The sequence below is a fragment of the Plectropomus leopardus genome, chromosome 6 (genome assembly GCF_008729295.1).
Source record: "Plectropomus leopardus isolate mb chromosome 6, YSFRI_Pleo_2.0, whole genome shotgun sequence".
Lineage (NCBI taxonomy): Eukaryota > Metazoa > Chordata > Actinopteri > Perciformes > Serranidae > Plectropomus > Plectropomus leopardus.
In genome coordinates this window covers 25,479,197-25,504,033 of record NC_056468.1, presented here as the reverse complement: position 1 = coordinate 25,504,033, position 24,837 = coordinate 25,479,197, and the positions used below count along the sequence as shown (strand labels likewise).

Sequence of the window (24,837 nt, the reverse complement as noted above, 5' to 3'; positions counted from 1 at the left end):
GCAATCCCCTTGATTTAATATGAATTGATAACTGGCTATTTTATATGACACAATTAGTCGATATGTGTTGGCTATACGTTCAGTGAACCTGTTGATCTTTAGTAGATCGACAGGTTATGATATACTTTGATCGAGCACTCGATGCTCTGTAGACTAGGGCCATTGTGATCTAGTGATCAGGGCTCGATTGCTCATGTCGGCGCAACTAAAGGTTCCGTCAACAGTCTCGTGTCTGTGTATTATTATTGTCCGTGGATGTTACAGAGGACACTCACGGGAGTTAGACCACACTACACCATTACCTGTACAAATAGACACATCAGCTTCTTGTGTCATATAAAATACCCACAGTTATCAATTCATATTAAATTAAGCTGATTGCAGTAAAATGCCGTCGTATATTCTCCAATTGGAAATTATGAATGGGTAGTGTGTGTGTGTGTGTGAGAGAGAGAAAGAGATCGTTCAATTATTGTCCAATTGTGCAAAATGTTTTTTTTAATGAACTAATGTCTCTTGGCTGTATGGGCGCATGTAAATAAGATAACTTACTTACTTTTAAAATGATTTAATCTTTATATGTTGCTATACTGGCATAAATCCCCACGTTACATTCTACATAAGCAGAATAGACAAAATCAAAATGTAAAATCAATATCTACACTTGAGGAATAATGGTTTTCATGTCACATCGTTGACTATTTAAATAAAGATTCATCAAAGAAAACATCGCCTCCTGTGTCTATACGATTTTATTTTGATTTTTTTCCGTGCATTTATTTTGTACTTTTTGTGTTACTTCCTGTTCTGACAGTGGAGGTGACTTGAGAGCGGAACCTGCACCGGAAGTGTCCTCACAGTGGAGGCCTGCGGGGAGACGCTCTTGAACGCATCGGAAACTGAAGGATGGACGCGAGAGCAGCGAGAGCACAGTGCCACTGCTATCAGAAAATAGTAGACCGCTTACTAACGCCATTCAGTGCTTTCAAACATGCACTGCATAGGTTGTCTCTTGATGCCGGTCTACAGATGTGTCCCTGGACGTGGAGCCATTGCGCAGAGAGCGCGAGAGAAAACTGCATCTTTGAACTGGTGAGTTGCGATAGCGCTATTGTTGCTAGCAGGCTGCTCTTTATGATTTAGCCTTGGCTTTGCTCTTCGTAAAGGTTGCACGTGTTGTTATTTAACTGCTAGCCACACATTGCAAAGAGGGTGTTTTGTATGAATACTGTGCTCCGGGACTGTAATATATTGATAAAAACTGCGTTAGCGGCTACCGCCGGCTTCTTTAGCCTAGCGGCTAACGCTGGTTTAGTTAGCATGTTGGCTAACACTAGTCTGCTAACCGGAAATGACGTTGTGGCAGTGTTTTGCTATAAAACGTAAATATGTCAATCATGTTTGTTGTTTAGATAATTGTTCTGTGACAGTACCGTATTTTGATAGAAAATTGATATTTTGGGAGTTGAATATTGTTTTGTTTTTAAGTAGCACAGCTGTGAGGTATTTGGGAAGTCTTTAGTTAATGAAAACAGAGCGATGTATGTTAAAGCTGACCTCGTCTGTTTTTAACAGGCTGTTTTTTTTTCACTAAGGAACCTTGATGGCGAGTGAGAGGAATCCGAAAAACCATCGATGAAGCAAACCAGTCGCAACTCTAATGCCTACATGGTAGGATTTACCCCAACTGAGTGTTTGAGCCCCTCACTTTGCACTTGCTCAATCTAACACCCGCGCAACCACACACACACACACACACACACACGTATTTTTGGACGGCCCATTTTTGTTGTGGAAGGGAATTGAACTGATCAGCTCAATTGCTTTTGTTTTGTGTTTTTGTTGTTTCTGTTGATCTCAGTAATACCTGGTACCTTTTCATCACACTTGTGTACTGGGTTTTCATTTAATTCTGCCCATCAGTCTACAAGTTCCTCCTGTTCAGTCCCTGGAGTCTCCTGAGTTATTCCACTCTATTAGTAACTCTTAGCATGAAGACCTCGCTACAGACAGTTGCTAACAAGTGGCTAAATGAAACTACAGAACGTCATAATGCTGAACCACACCAAACACGGCTCTAAAGCCTTGTCCCGGTGGTGACGAAACGGTTTTTTGATTTTTTTTTTTTTTTTTTTGGCTAGAAAAAGCTTTTTCCTTTTGGGGTTTACATTTAGGATTAAAAAATCCTGATAGTGGTGTTAATGTGTGACAATTATCTTGTTGATCAAAACATTTATCTATCAGAAATGTTTGTTGACCACAGAGCTTATGTTCTGCAATGATCCAAAAACCAGTGGAAAAATCCCATAGGCTTTTTGATGAGTGAACCAGCTCAAAGTTAGCTCCTGCGTTGGCCTACAGAAAAACATCATCCCTGGGGCACTCTATATTGTGCACTGATTTTGCTTTCACTATATACCTGCAATATAATATCTCTGGCTTTACCTGTGATCATATGACATCTCTCTACTTGGGTTCACTCGTCTCTTGCAGATGCTCACCTCAAGATTCTTAGAGCCAAACAACATCCGACGACTTCTGCACTCCTCTCCTTTCATTAAAGTAAGTGCAATCTTGTGGGCGTGTTTCAGCGCAACCTCAATCCTCAGTCCGAGGCTGACTCTGCTTGACTGTGTCAGAGCCAAAGATGTTATACAAGCATCCGTTCTTCCCACGTACAGTGATTTTTTTCCTCACTCCTGTTGCTGTTTTGATACACAAAGCTGGTGATGCTTGTCTCTTCCATTAGCTCTAATTCCATTCAAATGTGAGCTGCTGAGGACACATTTAAAATAATTCAACCTTCTGGGTCCATTTTTCCACTGAGCCACAGATAATACTATTGTATGGATGTTTTACTTTGTACACAGGCTGACATCTGGCTTCACTACAAAAAAACAGATGATGTGCAATGTGTTTATAATCCACCTCCACCTGCCTATGCTGCAGATTCAGATAAACTTGATACAGTATTTATTTATCTATCTCCATGTCAAGGCTGTCCTTTTTGAGCTGATTGTAGATAGGAAAGTGAAAGGTTTGGTGAGATATAGAGACAGACAGAAATGATTATCACATGAAGTCTTTCACTTCCATCTAATGCAGGCCAGCATGTCTGAATCACACAAACCAGACAATCTCCTCAGACAACAACAGGTGTTATGAGGTCAGACAGTTTTCTCTTCAAGCTTTTAGACATCTGAAGCAATATAAAAACCGTCAGACACTCATGATCCTCGTTAATGAAATAGTTTGGAGAAACTAGGTTAACATCACTGGGTGATCTGACCCATAGAAAGGCTATAGAAACACAGATGCTTTATTGACTGCTCGATTGTAGCTACATCAGCATCGCAGCCATATCGACGAGAGCAAGACTTGCCTGAAAACAAATGCAAGTAAACAGGGGAGCACTGTTTTTTTCTGGAATAAAAAGCATCATAACGTTTACATTTCTCAACCGATTGCAATGATATTATATATATGTATGTCTCTCTATTCAAGGATTTATGATCTATGTGGAGTAGAAGTTTATTTTGTCTTCAGTTAAATCTAGACATTTTGACTAATCACTGCTGTTACATGAACTGAATTACTTATGTGGTTAAGTTTGTCTCAAGAAATTGTAAAAAATCATGTTTCTCAAGCATGGTCAGTTTTCTTTAATTGGTTAATACTTGTGGAGACGTCCCTATATTAGTTCCTCATTGAATTCAGTTGTAAACATCATTTTGGATTTTAATTTAGAAAAAACTGCTGCTCTTTTCTGTAGGCCGACCCGGAAGCTAACAGCGCCCTGGTTCCCTCATCAAAAAGCCAATGGGATTTTCCACTGGATTTTGGATTGTTGCAGAAAATGAGCTCTTTGGTAAACATTTATTATACTTACAAGTTTTGTTCAGCAAGATAATCTTCACGAATGAACATCACTATCAGTATTTTTTGAAGCCTATGCAACCACCAGAAGTAAAAAGCTATTGCTAGGCTAAAACAAACTACACTACAGTTGCCTCGCCGCTGCTACAAGGCTATAAAGCCATGTTTGGCGCAGTTTGGTTGATGACGTTCTATAGTCTCATTTAGCCACTTGTCAGCCTTTTTACTGCCTTTTTAAGACACATAAAGCTTCAAGATGTGCTAATGGGGTGTTTGCCACAGACATTATTAAAGGCTTCTAATCAAACACCTGAGCTAAAATGCTTATTCATGTCTGGGTTTTAGGATTCATTCCAGGGGTACTCTATTGCTTGCATTTGTTAACAGACAAGTCTTGCTCTCTCTAATGGCAGCGACGTATCATAGCAGGCTGACACAGTCAATGTGGTGTCCACATTTGTCTTTGATCTGACCCACCCAGTGTCAGAGGTAACTGGTAATGTTAAAACATGCTCACAGATCCCTCTGTGATCTCAGTTAGATGTTCTTGTTTTCAGGGTGGCTGTTGAAAGAGAAGCGCGATCACACTCACCAAGCAACACGTCTCTCCTTACTGTTGTCCAACGAGTCCAAACAATCCCCCATGACAACAGTTATCAGCAGCCATCAGGCGCCACGTCAGTGAAGGTCCTGGTTGAATGACCAGCCTGTGAGATGGATGGATGATGACTATCATTGGTAAGTTGACATGTTTTCATTTTCAAATGTGGGTCCATTTTTTGTTACCACTGGTGCAATTCATTCCATAGATGTCTCTGTCTTTTTAACTGTCTGGAATTTAGCACTTTTTAAAATTCAGTGGCTGATCGCAGGAAAAAGAAAGAAAAAATAGTTTGGGGCACATAGTGGAATGGCTCCAGGGATGGCAGTGCCAGTCTGACGGTACATCACTTTGGTGTAGGAGTATCTGTCTCCAGTGGCACAAATTGTTGTACAGACATTCATGGTCACTAGAGGAAAAAAACAAATGACTATGGTGATCGCCTTTTTCCTTTAGTGCCCCTGAAGACATTTGTCATTTGTGGATTTTTTTTTCAAGATATTTCAACAATGACGAATTGCCATGAAACTTCAATTCATGTTCCCACAGGATGAACTGTAATAAAAAGTTTGAAAATGACCAAAGGGTCATTTTCAAACTTTTCAATTGTAGGGTCAAAGTTTTGATTTATCTAATAGTTTGCTTCTCATCAAATACTTGCAATATTAACATTTTCATCAGCCTCAGCAGAACAGTTACAGTTACACATCAAAAGTTAGAGTTTATTTACATGAGATATTGTGGAGTGATGGTGAAACTAAAACTGCACCGTTTATATTTACGCCCTTGGCACAGTCGTGTTTCTCTCACTGGCTCCTCCCGTGAGTTCCCGCTCGGCTCATAGACTTTACATTGTGACAATGTCACAGACTTTTAAATTGCTCTCTCAGCTCCAGGAAAGCTTGACCAATAGAAAACCACCATGGATCAACAATTCTTAGAAGAAAGAGTCATAATTGACCATGTTTTCACAGCAATACCACGAGTGGCCATTGGGAAAAATTGAAAGCAAGACTGATGACAGACGGACAGATAATATGGAGAGTGAGGCATGCATGTGTGTGAGTCAGTGCAGCTCTAGTTGACTGCCTGAATCTGCTCGTGGGCTCCACATAATGAACATGGTGAACATAATACCTGCTGAACATCAGCATGCCTGAGGTGTCATTGTGAGCATGTTAGCATGGTGACATTGCCATTAAGCTTCAAGCTCCACTATGCAAAGTAAAACCTCCCAGCGTAGCGCTGCATAAGTTCCAAGTCAGATGCGTATGTACAGTCATTTTCAGAGTGTACAACTGTTTGTACCCTTGTTGCGAGAATGTATTTGTCCATTTAAAATATCTGTCCTTAAATGGTCTTCAGTGAAGACGATAAATGTTTTGTAGAAACCACTTCATCAGCCAAATATAATGAACAGACCCCTTTTATCCTTTGCTTATTTTTCAACATCATACATTCGTTACCATCTCTCCTAAATGATCAGCACTTATGGAGAAGAGTAAAAAGTAAACATTTATGAATCTCTATTGCTGATGGCACACTCATTAATTTTGCACGCTTGTGTTAATCTGGAGGCCATACAAAAACCTCTTTGACGCAACAGCAAGGGCAAGGGCTGTACTAAAATAAATATACAATGAAAGATTATATAAAATCAAGAGAAAGGACAGGACCAAAATAAACCCAGACAGAGCATAACAAAGCAGCTCTCTTCTTAGGTGACGTAGCTAAGATGTTGCATTTCCGCACAATGGAAAAGCAAAATAAGATGACTAAGTCGATTCCCTCTTTCAGAGTGGATAGATAAAACCCTGTCAGCAAATTAACAGCTCTGTGGCAGCTTTCACACAAACATGTTGTTACTCCTGTCCCCTGTCACAATGGCCTGAGAGGGTGGGAGGGAGGTGAGACTTTTAACACACTACTCCTTTGACCTCCTCCTCCTCCTCTCATGTTTTTAATGACTGCAGGCACACCGTCACAAGTTCTGGGTCAAGATCATCGGGGAAGTTCTTCTGATAAAGATTTCCTCATGTGAGAGGATACCACACATCTACACAACCAGGTGACTCTTTTTTTTATATGCCAATCTGACGGAGTAGAGGACTCTGGAGTGTGAAGGAGGGGAGCTATGAGAAGTGACCATATGGTGGTCGATATGTGGACAGTTAAATCATTCCACAACCAGAAGCCATGGATTACGAGAGTCTATAATGTGGATTATGATGATTTATTTATCAAAGTAAAATTGAACATTTTGGGTCTCAGAGAGACTACCACCTGTTCTGAGGGCAAAAGTGTTTAGAGCTGTTCCAATGAAAAAGCTGCTCAGCGATTAGGCATGATTATTGTGTTTATTGGGAAAATGACCTCTGGAAAATCTCTCTTTAAAGGAAACCACGTTTTGCACATGAAAAGGTGACAGAGAAGAGCTTGACGGAGAAGTCTGCAACAACTGCATGAGGTGGGTTTTAATGTCGGGTTGTTGGTTTCAGCCAAAATAAAGATGGATGACATGACAGCTCTCTAAAAGAGAAGCTAAACATTTCGATTGCCCCCTGACGGTTGGCTACAGTATAGCTCATAAACCCGCCCCCTTAGTGAATAGAACATTGACCACTCTACAAAATCAAAGTACACGTGAAATAAAATGATCCCGAAGATGGTTTCTGTCATTTTAGGTGCTTTGTATCACGCTGATGTTTGTTTAAGTTTCCCTTTTTCCCATAAGTTTTAATAGAAATAATTTTATGCTGTAAAATGGAAAAGTCCAAAGTCCTGCCCCCCTTAGTTACTGTTGCTAGGTCTGACAAACTTGACAAAATGAAACATGGTGTTAAACCACTCAAGAAGTCAACCGCGAGAACTACAGCCTATGATAGGATATAGTCCCAGTGGGTTGCTAGATGTCCTTTAGGCTATATCCAAAAAAATAATACAAAAAATAATTTGGGGCAGCACATAACCACGTGGAAATAATATAAATAAAGTAGCATTAGCCTTTTTTTTGTCCTTTCTAATCATCTTTAACATTACCACAGAAATAAGGAACAAACAAACCTTCCTGACATTTTTGATCTGATAGGCTTACTCCTTTTGATGTAGCAAACTTATGCTTAAGCTAACGGCCAGTGGTTTGCTAACACTAGATAACTTAAGCTGTGATATACCAGGTAATTTATCTGTGAAGTTTGTGACACTAACAAAGTGTAGCTTTAACAGGTCCCCCAACCACATCTCTTAACCATATTCAAAATGTGATTTTCTTTAATTGTAGAAGAGCCTAACACATAGCGTATCTAAGAAATACAAAAAACAGGAAATGGAAAAGTTACTGGAGAAGGGTCAGTTGATGGTGCTGCTCAGGATTGGGTCAGACGTGAATGTGGCTCCATTCCTTACTGCTTCCCTGAACGTGGCTCCAAACGTGGTTACAAAGACAGCACCGCCTATATCTGGGATATGTTGCCTTCATTTTTGTAAAGTGAGAGAAGGTGAAGATGCATTGTCCATCTTCATATACAGTTTATGGTTTACAGAACTTGTTGGATGTAGCACCCCCCACCCTCTCTGAGGACAGACACGAGTTGGACCACAGTGAGACTTTTAGAGTAGCTTGCTGTGCCATTTTAAAGGTTAAACATATATATCAGTAGAAAGAGGAGTATAATACTATATAGGAACTGAAGACTTCAGAAAATATTGTACACAAGCCCATATCTTCTTTTGTGCTTCATCTTGTTGAGAGATAGAAAGCCAGGCTAAAGCTCTCAAAATAGCTTTCAAATTGGTATTTTTATAGCCACTGTCAATTCCACAAAATCACTTCTGTAGTCACTTTTATTCAAGAAGGCCACAGCAACAGAGCAGTCGAGCCACTCGGGTTTACAGCTTTGGGAGGGAGTTGTTTATACTCAAACGCACTGATTAGTCTGTCCTGTGCAAAATTAACAACATATGCGAAATCATAAATCAGATGACATTTACCATTTATATCTTTGTCGCCCCAGTCGTGACTCTGGGCTCCTCATGGGATGACACCATTACTGAGAGCTGCACTCCCATAAATTCTGACTTTTTGGTTCTCAGTAAATTATCACCACATTTTCCTGCTACTCGCTGCACCTACGCTGTTGGAGGGAGACTTCATCACACACTGAAGCCTTTTGCAAAATCTACTCACACTATTTGTTCCAGACCATATATACAGCAATATGGCGTACGAATTGGGCCAATTGTAGCTCTGAACTGTGACTATGAAAATAGTAGGCATGTTTACAGAAAATGTTGAAATGCCCTGAAACGTAGGTAATTGGATGTGTTGTTGTGAGTCTCAGCCCTCAAACAGGCTGACAGCATTCAGAAACCAGGTCACAGATTATTGTGGTGTAAACTTGATTGGCATCTTCTCTCAACTTTTTGGAGGGTGTTTTCTCCTGGCCACTGAAACTAACTTTCTCCACACAAACACACTTTCACAGGATTATCCTTGCACTCCTGGCAATATCAGCCAGTTAGAGCCTCATGCTGTGTGTATGTATGTGTGCATGAATGCATGTGGGTTTGACTTTTCTCTCTTGGTGGTGAGTCCTTTTTTGGGGGGGGTTATCTCTCCTTCTCGTATGGTCATTATGCTCTTAGACTTCTGGAATATGTGTGTGAGCTTGTGCACGTCCAAATGTGCATGTGACCGGCAGATGAGGAGCAAACTTCCGTCCCAAGTCCCCGAGCTCCCCTCCAACATCACCCGTGGGCTTTGTTTTGATCTCCTCGCCAGTCATTCTCCTCAGCCACCTCTTAAGCCCCGTGCATGCTGCACTGTATGTGTGTGTGCGGGGCCACAGGGATGCATGCACAGTGCCCCCTTAAGCCTTTTGTGCTCCAAATTTACACCGTCTTGCCCTTATTCCCACTGCCAATTTCTCCCCTGCTCGCTCGTCTATATATGCAGCACAGGGCTTATAACGGCAGAACAAGGCTTGGCTCTTTTTCCTGCTCACTCTGCCATCAGAAGTCTCAGAGGTATACTCCTCTTGCTGCTTCTTCACAGCCCAAGGCTTTTTTTTTTCAGAGCATGAGAGACAGTTGCTCTCGCCCTTGTTCCTGTGAATCCACGCTGAGAGTCTTCAGCTGGATTCTTCTCGGCTTCTGAGAAGTTTGAGCTGAATGATGCATGCTTCAAAATCATACAAGGATAGGTTGTTATCACCACAACAGTGTTCAGTGTGCTCCGTGTCCCCTCCGCGAGCCATCATATCGTAACCATTCAAGGAAATTTGAATGGATTCCTGGTTAAAGTTCATGGAAAAAAATGCAGATTTAATGCTAATGGAATGTTTGAAGTGACACTTTGAGTTTTGTATGAATGTGGGTATTATATTTCTCAGAAACATGGATGAAAATACACTTACATAATCACACATACACAGTGATTAACTCTGTTTTTTTGGTTAATCCGCTCTGTTTTATATCTGGATAATGTCATAATTTAAGTCCCTCTCTCTATTTTAATCTCTCTGAATTTTACATTTGTCTTTGTCTCTGTGGCTGCCAGGCTTCATGACTCAATAACGGCAGCAGCAGCACGGAGGCCTATTTCATTGTTTACACCTTTACGGGTCTCTCCACTTCACAGCAAGGCCACCTAAATGCCTTAAAGGTACATTTAGTGCAGCTTAAGTGCTTGGGTTGTGTTAATGTGCTTCTTACAAGGATAAAATGTCTCCAGTGTGCCTTTATGTATTCGACAAGGCAATAATGTCTGCTCTGCACTGAATTTTGGCCAACGTCCAGATTACCGCAAGACCTAATCAGCTTAATATGAAGTGGAGCAGATATTGTTGAGTGGACAAGACATACGGTGCGGTGTGAATGATTGTTGCAGGCCGTTAAACTGCACAGATCCTCGGCAATGCAAAGATTACCACTGTGGTTATTTATGAGCTCAGACTTTTTAGAAATAAATCACTATTTAACTGCAAGTTGCAACAGAGGTTTGGCTTTGTAGACCATTATAATACTTAACAAAAGTGTCAATACAATAACGCTGGCTAAATTAAATCCCGTGTTTTTTTTGTTTTTTTTTATAATATTCTAATACATTGTGAAGAGCAGTCTGTTGAGGCGGGTTTAGAGCAACAATGAGCTATGCATCTCCCCAGGAAGACTGTTTTCCCTCAGAGTCGAGGATTAAAGGCATTTATAGAAAGAACTAGTGAGCATCCACAGTCACACACGGCATTAGGGAAAACCTGGCAGACAGACAAATGCACTGTCAGGGTCACAGTCAGGATTTTAGAAACATTGCAATACTGAGGTCACGAGTTCCCCAACTGACCTTTAACAAAGCCCAACCCCAATTAGTTACTGTTGCTATAATAGTCAAGTTTTCTATTCCAGCACTGCACATATGCAGTTCACAATAACCATCTGAATAGTTTTTTAATCATGTGTCCCTTATATCAGATAGAGAAAGACAAGCTCAGGTTTCTCATTACAATTGTTGACTGAAACATAACTGTCGCGGGCAGCTTTTATCAGCTGTTGCAACACTTTATAGTTCTGTTTCACAAAATAATCTAAGATAAAAAAATTAAAAAGGGTTATTTGACTTGCCTGATATCAGACAGAATACTCAACTCATTATGCTCTGTTCCCATCCCCCCAAAAAATAAACCTGGTGAGGATGTGCCTTAAATTGACTCAAAGTTCACACACAGTTCACTCAGTTCCGAACATGTTACTCCATGGTATAGTCCGAGGTTTTGTAACTCATCGACCACCCCAACCGGCATATTTACAAAACCTTTCAGGCCCCTTCCTTGTTCACCCCTGTCAGCGCATCGCAGTGTGCATCTGTCTTACCTCCGTGTCATTGTTGTTATTACTCCTCATTGGTTCCAGCGCACCTCTTGACAACAGCATTAGTCCTGCACATGGTGCTGATTGGTTGTTTTGTTTTATTTTTTTAACTCAAAAATATCATGATGCCAGGCCAAAATCAGTCAGGTCAAACTCAGTGGAGTGGGCAGATTCAAAGGTGTGAAGTCAGGTAATAATTTGACATTATTTCTTCGAATTCTTTTTCCCTAAATGAAAGCCTAAATGTGTTTTTGACTTTGCCAGAAATAAACTACTGGCATTAAAGTGCTATAATTTTAGCAGTCGAAAAATATTGGAATTATCTAATAAAATATACACTTCATGTAAATCTATAAATATTAAGCTACGTCCCTGCACCCCGTATAGACTGACTAACACACATAAACACACCTACAACCCCCACCCAACACACACACACACACACACACACACACACACACACACACAATGACATGATTGTAAAACAGATACAAAAACTCCACTATCAAGCTCATATGTGCTTAAACGATGACACATTAACGACTAACCAACCAACATGAACAACCATTAAGAGGCCTATTGACCTCCATTAATGACTCATAGAGAGCCACCTACTCAGTAGGTGCGTGTTATATGTGTGCACGTGTGTGTGTGTGTGTGTGTGTCCCTGTATTTTAACTTTACTTGAATCTGTTTTTTTTGCAAGGCAAGTAATTATCTTTTCCATTTGTTTTTCTGTCTATTCTTTCATCCTTATTGTCTCGTTGTAGCTGCAGCAGTTTTTTTCGCAGAAAAAAATGCATAAAAATATTCTAGGATGTGTGCCATTAAGAGCAGCAGCAGTATCAGTATCAGTGCAGGGATAATGATGGGACGGCGAGGATTAGCGCTTGGCTAAGCTTGTTGTGACCACAGATTGCAGGGCACTCTAAATGAGCACTGCCGGGCTCCGGCCAGAGTAGATTAGAGCTGTGTTGGATTGGTGGGGGCAGGGGCTGCATGAATGACTACATGGTTTACTTAAAGGCTGGCTAGAGGGTTTAATGCCTGGATGACTGGTTAGCTGGTTAGCTGACTGGGTGGCTGCTAGGATTGTTGAAATTCTGGCAGGCTGCCCTCTGTAACTGTTGCTGGCAGGAAAAAGAGCTGTCGAGCTCTTGGATCGACAGGTCATAATATTGGGTCATGAGTGACTGCTACTGCTTTACACCAGAAAGATTTGCAGCACACAGTGTTTCTACAACAACTGCTAATTAAAAAGCAACTCATACTTACTTCTAGATTATCAGATACATTAAGGTATTAGTGTATGCAGCCACAAAGAAACATTACAGCTGTCTCGTTTGGATTCAGTTCAGGAAATAGAGAGTGTACAGTAACCTCAATTTATCAAATAATGCTAGGTTTCTCTCTCTTCTCTCTCAAAAACTCTTAGCTGCATCTCTGACTGAGACACTGCACAAATAATGTACAATCAGTTACCAAATGTTTAGGTATTCTCAGGGGTGGATTATTAGACTAGGAGCCCCTGGGCACAGTTATACAAAAGGCCACCCCACCTTATCTACATTGGAGCAATTAACACACAATAACTGTTTAGTCCCCTTTTGTGTCATTGTTTTGCATCTATGTCTTGTTATATACTGCATCTTTTTGTGGTTTTATGTCTCTTTGTAGTCATTTTGTGTTTGTTTTAGGTAATTTTGTGTCATTTAAAGTAATTTTATGTCCCTTTTATTTAAATTTGTGTCTCTTTGAGTTAATTTTATGTCTCTGAGGTAATTTTGTGTCTCTTTGAGATAATGTTTATTTTTGAGTAATTTGTCTCTGAGACAAATAAGACTTGTGTCTCATTTGGTTATTTTGTGTCTGTGATTTTTTGTGTCTCTCTGCAGTTCTGTTGCATCTCTTTGTGGTTGTTATGAATTATGGTAAAACTATTTCTATAAATCCCACATTCATAAAGATCATTATGTCCAGTGTTTGTTTCAAGATGGTGCTTATCTTTCATAGTTATTTTGTAGGCTTTAGTTTGTTTTACTCTACCATCATTAATGTAATATAATATAAATGGAGTGGATATAATAAAAACAACTCCTCTGTGGTAAACTCACGGGGGCGGCAGGGTTCTGGAGTGACTTCCAGTGGGGAAAATGAGATACAGTGCCCTAATGAGTAGCTTTAAAATGCAAAAAACAACCTTAGATTCTTAGTATGGTATAGTATAGTGTAGCATGGCAGGTCGTAAAATGCCGTAGTATAGCATGTCAAAAAATTGTCCGAAAAAAAGTTTACATTTTTGATTTTGAAAAATGTCAAAGTATAGCATGTTGAAAATCTCCATAGTATAGCATGTCAAAAATGGTTCAAAAAAGTCGACTTTTTCAACATCAAAAAACATCATAGTATGGTAGAAAAACACCATTGTATAGCACCTCAAAAAATTATATGAAAAAGTCAACTTTTTGAGAAGTATGTCGAGAAAAGCTGTAGTATAGCATGTCGAAAAATGGTCCAAAAAAGTAGACTTTTCAACATCAAAAACATAATATAGCATGTTGAAAATTGCCATACTATAGCATGTGAAAAAATGGTCCAAAGAAGTCTACTTCTTTGACATGAGAAAACGCATTTTGAGACATTTCATAGCAAGTTGAAAAAACAGCCAAAACAGCCAAAAACATTATAATGAGCATGTCGAAAAAACTACAGAAAACAACAGAGTATAATGTGTTGAAAAATGTCAAAATATGACATGTTGAGACATGCTATAATAAAGCAGTCATGGTTTTGGGGTTTTGTTATACTTTGGACTTTGTTTTGGGTTTTTCTGTTTTCTAGTTTTTCCTTGTTTCTAGTTACTGTTGTTCTGTTTCCTGTTTTATTTTGTAATTTTAATCCTTGTGTATCACCGTGCTTTTTCTCTGTCTTTCTGTGTCTCTATGTCTCTCTCCCTGTCTCTGTGTTTCCCCGATTCTGTGTCCCTCTGACTCTGTTTCCCTGATTTGTTTTACCTGTTTTATCAGTCTTGTCTGTCCTTCCCTGTCAGTATCCCCTGCACACCTCTCTCTGTTCGAGTCTCATTTGCTCCAGCCAAGAGTTCCCAGTCACACCTTCTTTAGTTAAGCAGTCCCTGTGTTTCCCTCCTGCTCCTGTGTCCACCTACCCAGCTGTGTCATTGTCTTGATTAGTCCGTTTCTGAATATATACCTGTGTTTCCCTGTCTCCTTTGACAGTTTGTCTGTTTTCCTCGCAGTGTTCCTGTTGTCCCTGCCGTCCCTGTTGTCCCTGCTGTTTCGTTCCTGCTCTCCCTGCCATATTCCTGCCCTGTTCTTCACCCTAGTTCTTTTCATCAACCTGGTTTGTTTCAGTCTAGTTTTGTTCATGTTTTATTTGTACTTTGTATTTTTGTTCACCTGTTGGTTCTTTGTGGATAAACTTCAGCATTAAAGCTCGCTTTTAGTTTGTAGTTCTGGCTCCCTTTTTGTTTGCTCTGCATTTTGGGTCCTCATCCTGCCTTGCACGTAACAAGGACATTATGATAAGCGTGTCCAAAAAATGACATAGTATAGTATGTCGAAAAATGTCAAATATGATATGTAAAAGAACAGCTGATAACCACATAGTATAGCATGTAAAGAAACATGATAGTGTAGAATATCGAAAACTTCCAAAAACATCATAATATAGCGTGTCGAAAAAAAAATGACAGAAAACATCATAGTGATTTTTTTAGTCATGTTGAAAAAATGACCAAAAAGCAAGGCTAAAGTATGGAAAAAATGTTAGAATATGACATGTCCAAAAAACAGCTGAAAAGCACTTAGTTTACAGCATAGAGGCATGTTATGTCGTACAGTGTTAAATAAACATCCAAAAACGTCCCAAAAACCTTTTAAAAAAATAGCATGTTGAAAGAATGACCAAAAAAGCAAGGCTATAGTAAGGGCGAAAATGTCAAAATTTGACATGTCCAAAAAACAGCTGAAAACCACTTCATTTGACACTTAGAGGCATGTTATGTTATACAGTGTTGAAGAAACGTCCAAAAACAGACCAAAAAAGCCAAAAAATAGCACACTGATAAAATGACCAAAAAAAGCAAGGCTATAGTAAGGGCGAAAATGTCAAAATTTGACATGTCCAAAAAACAGCTGAAAACCACTTCATTTGACACTTAGAGGCATGTTATGTTATACAGTGTTGAAGAAACGTCCAAAAACAGACCAAAAAAGCCAAAAAATAGCACGTTGATAAAATGACCAAAAAAAGCAAGGCTATAGTAAGGGCGAAAATGTCAAAATTTGACATGTCCAAAAAACAGCTGAAAACCACTTCATTTGACACTTAGAGGCATGTTATGTTATACAGTGTTGAAGAAACGTCCAAAAACAGACCAAAAAAGCCAAAAAATAGCACGTTGATAAAATGACCAAAAAAAGCAAGGCTATAGTAAGGGCGAAAATGTCAAAATTTGACATGTCCAAAAAACAGCTGAAAACCACTTCATTTGACACTTAGAGGCATGTTATGTTATACAGTGTTGAAGAAACGTCCAAAAACAGACCAAAAAAGCCAAAAAATAGCACGTTGATAAAATGACCAAAAAAAGCAAGGCTATAGTAAGGGCGAAAATGTCAAAATTTGACATGTCCAAAAAACAGCTGAAAACCACTTCATTTGACACTTAGAGGCATGTTATGTTATACAGTGTTGAAGAAACGTCCAAAAACAGACCAAAAAAGCCAAAAAATAGCACGTTGATAAAATGACCAAAAAAAGCAAGGCTATAGTAAGGGCGAAAATGTCAAAATTTGACATGTCCAAAAAACAGCTGAAAACCACTTCATTTGACACTTAGAGGCATGTTATGTTATACAGTGTTGAAGAAACGTCCAAAAACAGACCAAAAAAGCCAAAAAATAGCACGTTGATAAAATGACCAAAAAAAGCAAGGCTATAGTAAGGGCGAAAATGTCAAAATTTGACATGTCCAAAAAACAGCTGAAAACCACTTCATTTGACACTTAGAGGCATGTTATGTTATACAGTGTTGAAGAAACGTCCAAAAACAGACCAAAAAAGCCAAAAAATAGCACGTTGATAAAATGACCAAAAAAAGCAAGGCTATAGTAAGGGCGAAAATGTCAAAATTTGACATGTCCAAAAAACAGCTGAAAACCACTTCATTTGACACTTAGAGGCATGTTATGTTATACAGTGTTGAAGAAACGTCCAAAAACAGACCAAAAAAGCCAAAAAATAGCACGTTGATAAAATGACCAAAAAAAGCAAGGCTATAGTAAGGGCGAAAATGTCAAAATTTGACATGTCCAAAAAACAGCTGAAAACCACTTCATTTGACACTTAGAGGCATGTTATGTTATACAGTGTTGAAGAAACGTCCAAAAACAGACCAAAAAAGCCAAAAAATAGCACGTTGATAAAATGACCAAAAAAAGCAAGGCTATAGTAAGGGCGAAAATGTCAAAATTTGACATGTCCAAAAAACAGCTGAAAACCACTTCATTTGACACTTAGAGGCATGTTATGTTATACAGTGTTGAAGAAACGTCCAAAAACAGACCAAAAAAGCCAAAAAATAGCACGTTGATAAAATGACCAAAAAAAGCAAGGCTATAGTAAGGGCGAAAATGTCAAAATTTGACATGTCCAAAAAACAGCTGAAAACCACTTCATTTGACACTTAGAGGCATGTTATGTTATACAGTGTTGAAGAAACGTCCAAAAACAGACCAAAAAAGCCAAAAAATAGCACGTTGATAAAATGACCAAAAAAAGCAAGGCTATAGTAAGGGCGAAAATGTCAAAATTTGACATGTCCAAAAAACAGCTGAAAACCACTTCATTTGACACTTAGAGGCATGTTATGTTATACAGTGTTGAAGAAACGTCCAAAAACAGACCAAAAAAGCCAAAAAATAGCACGTTGATAAAATGACCAAAAAAAGCAAGGCTATAGTAAGGGCGAAAATGTCAAAATTTGACATGTCCAAAAAACAGCTGAAAACCACTTCATTTGACACTTAGAGGCATGTTATGTTATACAGTGTTGAAGAAACGTCCAAAAACAGACCAAAAAAGCCAAAAAATAGCACGTTGATAAAATGACCAAAAAAAGCAAGGCTATAGTAAGGGCGAAAATGTCAAAATTTGACATGTCCAAAAAACAGCTGAAAACCACTTCATTTGACACTTAGAGGCATGTTATGTTATACAGTGTTGAAGAAACGTCCAAAAACAGACCAAAAAAGCCAAAAAATAGCACGTTGATAAAATGACCAAAAAAAGCAAGGCTATAGTAAGGGCGAAAATGTCAAAATTTGACATGTCCAAAAAACAGCTGAAAACCACTTCATTTGACACTTAGAGGCATGTTATGTTATACAGTGTTGAAGAAACGTCCAAAAACAGACCAAAAAAGCCAAAAAATAGCACGTTGATAAAATGACCAAAAAAAGCAAGGCTATAGTAAGGGCGAAAATGTCAAAATTTGACATGTCCAAAAAACAGCTGAAAACCACTTCATTTGACACTTAGAGGCATGTTATGTTATACAGTGTTGAAGAAACGTCCAAAAACAGACCAAAAAAGCCAAAAAATAGCACGTTGATAAAATGACCAAAAAAAGCAAGGCTATAGTAAGGGCGAAAATGTCAAAATTTGACATGTCCAAAAAACAGCTGAAAACCACTTCATTTGACACTTAGAGGCATGTTATGTTATACAGTGTTGAAGAAACGTCCAAAAACAGACCAAAAAAGCCAAAAAATAGCACGTTGATAAAATGACCAAAAAAAGCAAGGCTATAGTAAGGGCGAAAATGTCAAAATTTGACATGTCCAAAAAACAGCTGAAAACCACTTCATTTGACACTTAGAGGCATGTTATGTTATACAGTGTTGAAGAAACGTCCAAAAACAGACCAAAAAAGCCAAAAAATAGCACGTTGATAAAATGACCAAAAAAAGCAAGGCTATAGTAAGGGCGAAAATGTCAAAATTTGACATGTCCAAAAAACAGCTGAAAACCACTTCATTTGACACTTAGAGGCATGTTATGTTATACAGTGTTGAAGAAACGTCCAAAAACAGACCAAAAAAGCCAAAAAATAGCACGTTGATAAAATGACCAAAAAAAGCAAGGCTATAGTAAGGGCGAAAATGTCAAAATTTGACATGTCCAAAAAACAGCTGAAAACCACTTCATTTGACACTTAGAGGCATGTTATGTTATACAGTGTTGAAGAAACGTCCAAAAACAGACCAAAAAAGCCAAAAAATAGCACGTTGATAAAATGACCAAAAAAAGCAAGGCTATAGTAAGGGCGAAAATGTCAAAATTTGACATGTCCAAAAAACAGCTGAAAACCACTTCATTTGACACTTAGAGGCATGTTATGTTATACAGTGTTGAAGAAACGTCCAAAAACAGACCAAAAAAGCCAAAAAATAGCACGTTGATAAAATGACCAAAAAAAGCAAGGCTATAGTAAGGGCGAAAATGTCAAAATTTGACATGTCCAAAAAACAGCTGAAAACCACTTCATTTGACACTTAGAGGCATGTTATGTTATACAGTGTTGAAGAAACGTCCAAAAACAGACCAAAAAAGCCAAAAAATAGCACGTTGATAAAATGACCAAAAAAAGCAAGGCTATAGTAAGGGCGAAAATGTCAAAATTTGACATGTCCAAAAAACAGCTGAAAACCACTTCATTTGACACTTAGAGGCATGTTATGTTATACAGTGTTGAAGAAACGTCCAAAAACAGACCAAAAAAGCCAAAAAATAGCACGTTGATAAAATGACCAAAAAAAGCAAGGCTATAGTAAGGGCGAAAATGTCAAAATTTGACATGTCCAAAAAACAGCTGAAAACCACTTCATTTGACACTTAGAGGCATGTTATGTTATACAGTGTTGAAGAAACGTCCAAAAACAGACCAAAAAAGCCAAAAAATAGCACGTTGATAAAATGACCAAAAAAAGCAAGGCTATAGTAAGGGCGAAAATGTCAAAATTTGACATGTCCAAAAAACAGCTGAAAACCACTTCATTTGACACTTAGAGGCATGTTATGTTATACAGTGTTGAAGAAACGTCCAAAAACAGACCAAAAAAGCCAAAAAATAGCACGTTGATAAAATGACCAAAAAAAGCAAGGCTATAGTAAGGGCGAAAATGTCAAAATTTGACATGTCCAAAAAACAGCTGAAAACCACTTCATTTGACACTTAGAGGCATGTTATGTTATACAGTGTTGAAGAAACGTCCAAAAACAGACCAAAAAAGCCAAAAAATAGCACGTTGATAAAATGACCAAAAAAAGCAAGGCTATAGTAAGGGCGAAAATGTCAAAATTTGACATGTCCAAAAAACAGCTGAAAACCACTTCATTTGACACTTAGAGGCATGTTATGTTATACAGTGTTGAAGAAACGTCCAAAAACAGACCAAAAAAGCCAAAAAATAGCACGTTGATAAAATGACCAAAAAAAGCAAGGCTATAGTAAGGGCGAAAATGTCAAAATTTGACATGTCCAAAAAACAGCTGAAAACCACTTCATTTGACACTTAGAGGCATGTTATGTTATACAGTGTTGAAGAAACGTCCAAAAACAGACCAAAAAAGCCAAAAAATAGCACGTTGATAAAATGACCAAAAAAAGCAAGGCTATAGTAAGGGCGAAAATGTCAAAATTTGACATGTCCAAAAAACAGCTGAAAACCACTTCATTTGACACTTAGAGGCATGTTATGTTATACAGTGTTGAAGAAACGTCCAAAAACAGACCAAAAAAGCCAAAAAATAGCACGTTGATAAAATGACCAAAAAAAGCAAGGCTATAGTAAGGGCGAAAATGTCAAAATTTGACATGTCCAAAAAACAGCTGAAAACCACTTCATTTGACACTTAGAGGCATGTTATGTTATACAGTGTTGAAGAAACGTCCAAAAACAGACCAAAAAAGCCAAAAAATAGCACGTTGATAAAATGACCAAAAAAAGCAAGGCTATAGTAAGGGCGAAAATGTCAAAATTTGACATGTCCAAAAAACAGCTGAAAACCACTTCATTTGACACTTAGAGGCATGTTATGTTATACAGTGTTGAAGAAACGTCCAAAAACAGACCAAAAAAGCCAAAAAATAGCACGTTGATAAAATGACCAAAAAAAGCAAGGCTATAGTAAGGGCGAAAATGTCAAAATTTGACATGTCCAAAAAACAGCTGAAAACCACTTCATTTGACACTTAGAGGCATGTTATGTTATACAGTGTTGAAGAAACGTCCAAAAACAGACCAAAAAAGCCAAAAAATAGCACGTTGATAAAATGACCAAAAAAAGCAAGGCTATAGTAAGGGCGAAAATGTCAAAATTTGACATGTCCAAAAAACAGCTGAAAACCACTTCATTTGACACTTAGAGGCATGTTATGTTATACAGTGTTGAAGAAACGTCCAAAAACAGACCAAAAAAGCCAAAAAATAGCACGTTGATAAAATGACCAAAAAAAGCAAGGCTATAGTAAGGGCGAAAATGTCAAAATTTGACATGTCCAAAAAACAGCTGAAAACCACTTCATTTGACACTTAGAGGCATGTTATGTTATACAGTGTTGAAGAAACGTCCAAAAACAGACCAAAAAAGCCAAAAAATAGCACGTTGATAAAATGACCAAAAAAAGCAAGGCTATAGTAAGGGCGAAAATGTCAAAATTTGACATGTCCAAAAAACAGCTGAAAACCACTTCATTTGACACTTAGAGGCATGTTATGTTATACAGTGTTGAAGAAACGTCCAAAAACAGACCAAAAAAGCCAAAAAATAGCACGTTGATAAAATGACCAAAAAAAGCAAGGCTATAGTAAGGGCGAAAATGTCAAAATTTGACATGTCCAAAAAACAGCTGAAAACCACTTCATTTGACACTTAGAGGCATGTTATGTTATACAGTGTTGAAGAAACGTCCAAAAACAGACCAAAAAAGCCAAAAAATAGCACGTTGATAAAATGACCAAAAAAAGCAAGGCTATAGTAAGGGCGAAAATGTCAAAATTTGACATGTCCAAAAAACAGCTGAAAACCACTTCATTTGACACTTAGAGGCATGTTATGTTATACAGTGTTGAAGAAACGTCCAAAAACAGACCAAAAAAGCCAAAAAATAGCACGTTGATAAAATGACCAAAAAAAGCAAGGCTATAGTAAGGGCGAAAATGTCAAAATTTGACATGTCCAAAAAACAGCTGAAAACCACTTCATTTGACACTTAGAGGCATGTTATGTTATACAGTGTTGAAGAAACGTCCAAAAACAGACCAAAAAAGCCAAAAAATAGCACGTTGATAAAATGACCAAAAAAAGCAAGGCTATAGTAAGGGCGAAAATGTCAAAATTTGACATGTCCAAAAAACAGCTGAAAACCACTTCATTTGACACTTAGAGGCATGTTATGTTATACAGTGTTGAAGAAACGTCCAAAAACAGACCAAAAAAGCCAAAAAATAGCACGTTGATAAAATGACCAAAAAAAGCAAGGCTATAGTAAGGGCGAAAATGTCAAAATTTGACATGTCCAAAAAACAGCTGAAAACCACTTCATTTGACACTTAGAGGCATGTTATGTTATACAGTGTTGAAGAAACGTCCAAAAACAGACCAAAAAAGCCAAAAAATAGCACGTTGATAAAATGACCAAAAAAAGCAAGGCTATAGTAAGGGCGAAAATGTCAAAATTTGACATGTCCAAAAAACAGCTGAAAACCACTTCATTTGACACTTAGAGGCATGTTATGTTATACAGTGTTGAAGAAACGTCCAAAAACAGACCAAAAAAGCCAAAAAATAGCACGTTGATAAAATGACCAAAAAAAGCAAGGCTATAGTAAGGGCGAAAATGTCAAAATTTGACATGTCCAAAAAACAGCTGAAAACCACTTCATTTGACACTTAGAGGCATGTTATGTTATACAGTGTTGAAGAAACGTCCAAAAACAGACCAAAAAAGCCAAAAAATAGCACGTTGATAAAATGACCAAAAAAAGCAAGGCTATAGTAAGGGCGAAAATGTCAAAATTTGACATGTCCAAAAAACAGCTGAAAACCACTTCATTTGACACTTAGAGGCATGTTATGTTATACAGTGTTGAAGAAACGTCCAAAAACAGACCAAAAAAGCCAAAAAATAGCACGTTGATAAAATGACCAAAAAAAGCAAGGCTATAGTAAGGGCGAAAATGTCAAAATTTGACATGTCCAAAAAACAGCTGAAAACCACTTCATTTGACACTTAGAGGCATGTTATGTTATACAGTGTTGAAGAAACGTCCAAAAACAGACCAAAAAAGCCAAAAAATAGCACGTTGATAAAATGACCAAAAAAAGCAAGGCTATAGTAAGGGCGAAAATGTCAAAATTTGACATGTCCAAAAAACAGCTGAAAACCACTTCATTTGACACTTAGAGGCATGTTATGTTATACAGTGTTGAAGAAACGTCCAAAAACAGACCAAAAAAGCCAAAAAATAGCACGTTGATAAAATGACCAAAAAAAGCAAGGCTATAGTAAGGGCGAAAATGTCAAAATTTGACATGTCCAAAAAACAGCTGAAAACCACTTCATTTGACACTTAGAGGCATGTTATGTTATACAGTGTTGAAGAAACGTCCAAAAACAGACCAAAAAAGCCAAAAAATAGCACGTTGATAAAATGACCAAAAAAAGCAAGGCTATAGTAAGGGCGAAAATGTCAAAATTTGACATGTCCAAAAAACAGCTGAAAACCACTTCATTTGACACTTAGAGGCATGTTATGTTATACAGTGTTGAAGAAACGTCCAAAAACAGACCAAAAAAGCCAAAAAATAGCACGTTGATAAAATGACCAAAAAAAGCAAGGCTATAGTAAGGGCGAAAATGTCAAAATTTGACATGTCCAAAAAACAGCTGAAAACCACTTCATTTGACACTTAGAGGCATGTTATGTTATACAGTGTTGAAGAAACGTCCAAAAACAGACCAAAAAAGCCAAAAAATAGCACGTTGATAAAATGACCAAAAAAAGCAAGGCTATAGTAAGGGCGAAAATGTCAAAATTTGACATGTCCAAAAAACAGCTGAAAACCACTTCATTTGACACTTAGAGGCATGTTATGTTATACAGTGTTGAAGAAACGTCCAAAAACAGACCAAAAAAGCCAAAAAATAGCACGTTGATAAAATGACCAAAAAAAGCAAGGCTATAGTAAGGGCGAAAATGTCAAAATTTGACATGTCCAAAAAACAGCTGAAAACCACTTCATTTGACACTTAGAGGCATGTTATGTTATACAGTGTTGAAGAAACGTCCAAAAACAGACCAAAAAAGCCAAAAAATAGCACGTTGATAAAATGACCAAAAAAAGCAAGGCTATAGTAAGGGCGAAAATGTCAAAATTTGACATGTCCAAAAAACAGCTGAAAACCACTTCATTTGACACTTAGAGGCATGTTATGTTATACAGTGTTGAAGAAACGTCCAAAAACAGACCAAAAAAGCCAAAAAATAGCACGTTGATAAAATGACCAAAAAAAGCAAGGCTATAGTAAGGGCGAAAATGTCAAAATTTGACATGTCCAAAAAACAGCTGAAAACCACTTCATTTGACACTTAGAGGCATGTTATGTTATACAGTGTTGAAGAAACGTCCAAAAACAGACCAAAAAAGCCAAAAAATAGCACGTTGATAAAATGACCAAAAAAAGCAAGGCTATAGTAAGGGCGAAAATGTCAAAATTTGACATGTCCAAAAAACAGCTGAAAACCACTTCATTTGACACTTAGAGGCATGTTATGTTATACAGTGTTGAAGAAACGTCCAAAAACAGACCAAAAAAGCCAAAAAATAGCACGTTGATAAAATGACCAAAAAAAGCAAGGCTATAGTAAGGGCGAAAATGTCAAAATTTGACATGTCCAAAAAACAGCTGAAAACCACTTCATTTGACACTTAGAGGCATGTTATGTTATACAGTGTTGAAGAAACGTCCAAAAACAGACCAAAAAAGCCAAAAAATAGCACGTTGATAAAATGACCAAAAAAAGCAAGGCTATAGTAAGGGCGAAAATGTCAAAATTTGACATGTCCAAAAAACAGCTGAAAACCACTTCATTTGACACTTAGAGGCATGTTATGTTATACAGTGTTGAAGAAACGTCCAAAAACAGACCAAAAAAGCCAAAAAATAGCACGTTGATAAAATGACCAAAAAAAGCAAGGCTATAGTAAGGGCGAAAATGTCAAAATTTGACATGTCCAAAAAACAGCTGAAAACCACTTCATTTGACACTTAGAGGCATGTTATGTTATACAGTGTTGAAGAAACGTCCAAAAACAGACCAAAAAAGCCAAAAAATAGCACGTTGATAAAATGACCAAAAAAAGCAAGGCTATAGTAAGGGCGAAAATGTCAAAATTTGACATGTCCA

The 24,837-nt window shown here is 37.9% G+C and overlaps 1 long non-coding RNA gene across 2 annotated transcripts; it reads left to right on the top strand.

Moving 5' to 3' along the window:
• Positions 1–880: 880 nt before the first annotated feature.
• Positions 881–14,790, top strand: LOC121944542. 2 transcript variants are annotated; one of them, XR_006105915.1, is made up of 8 exons: positions 881–1,092; positions 1,596–1,671; positions 2,494–2,562; positions 3,773–3,868; positions 4,434–4,614; positions 6,451–6,545; positions 6,874–6,944; positions 14,598–14,790. It is a non-coding gene; the product is annotated as an uncharacterized LOC121944542 (long non-coding RNA). The 2 variants fall into 2 exon arrangements; XR_006105914.1 differs by lacking the exon at positions 3,773–3,868.
• Positions 14,791–24,837: the final 10,047 nt, after the last annotated feature.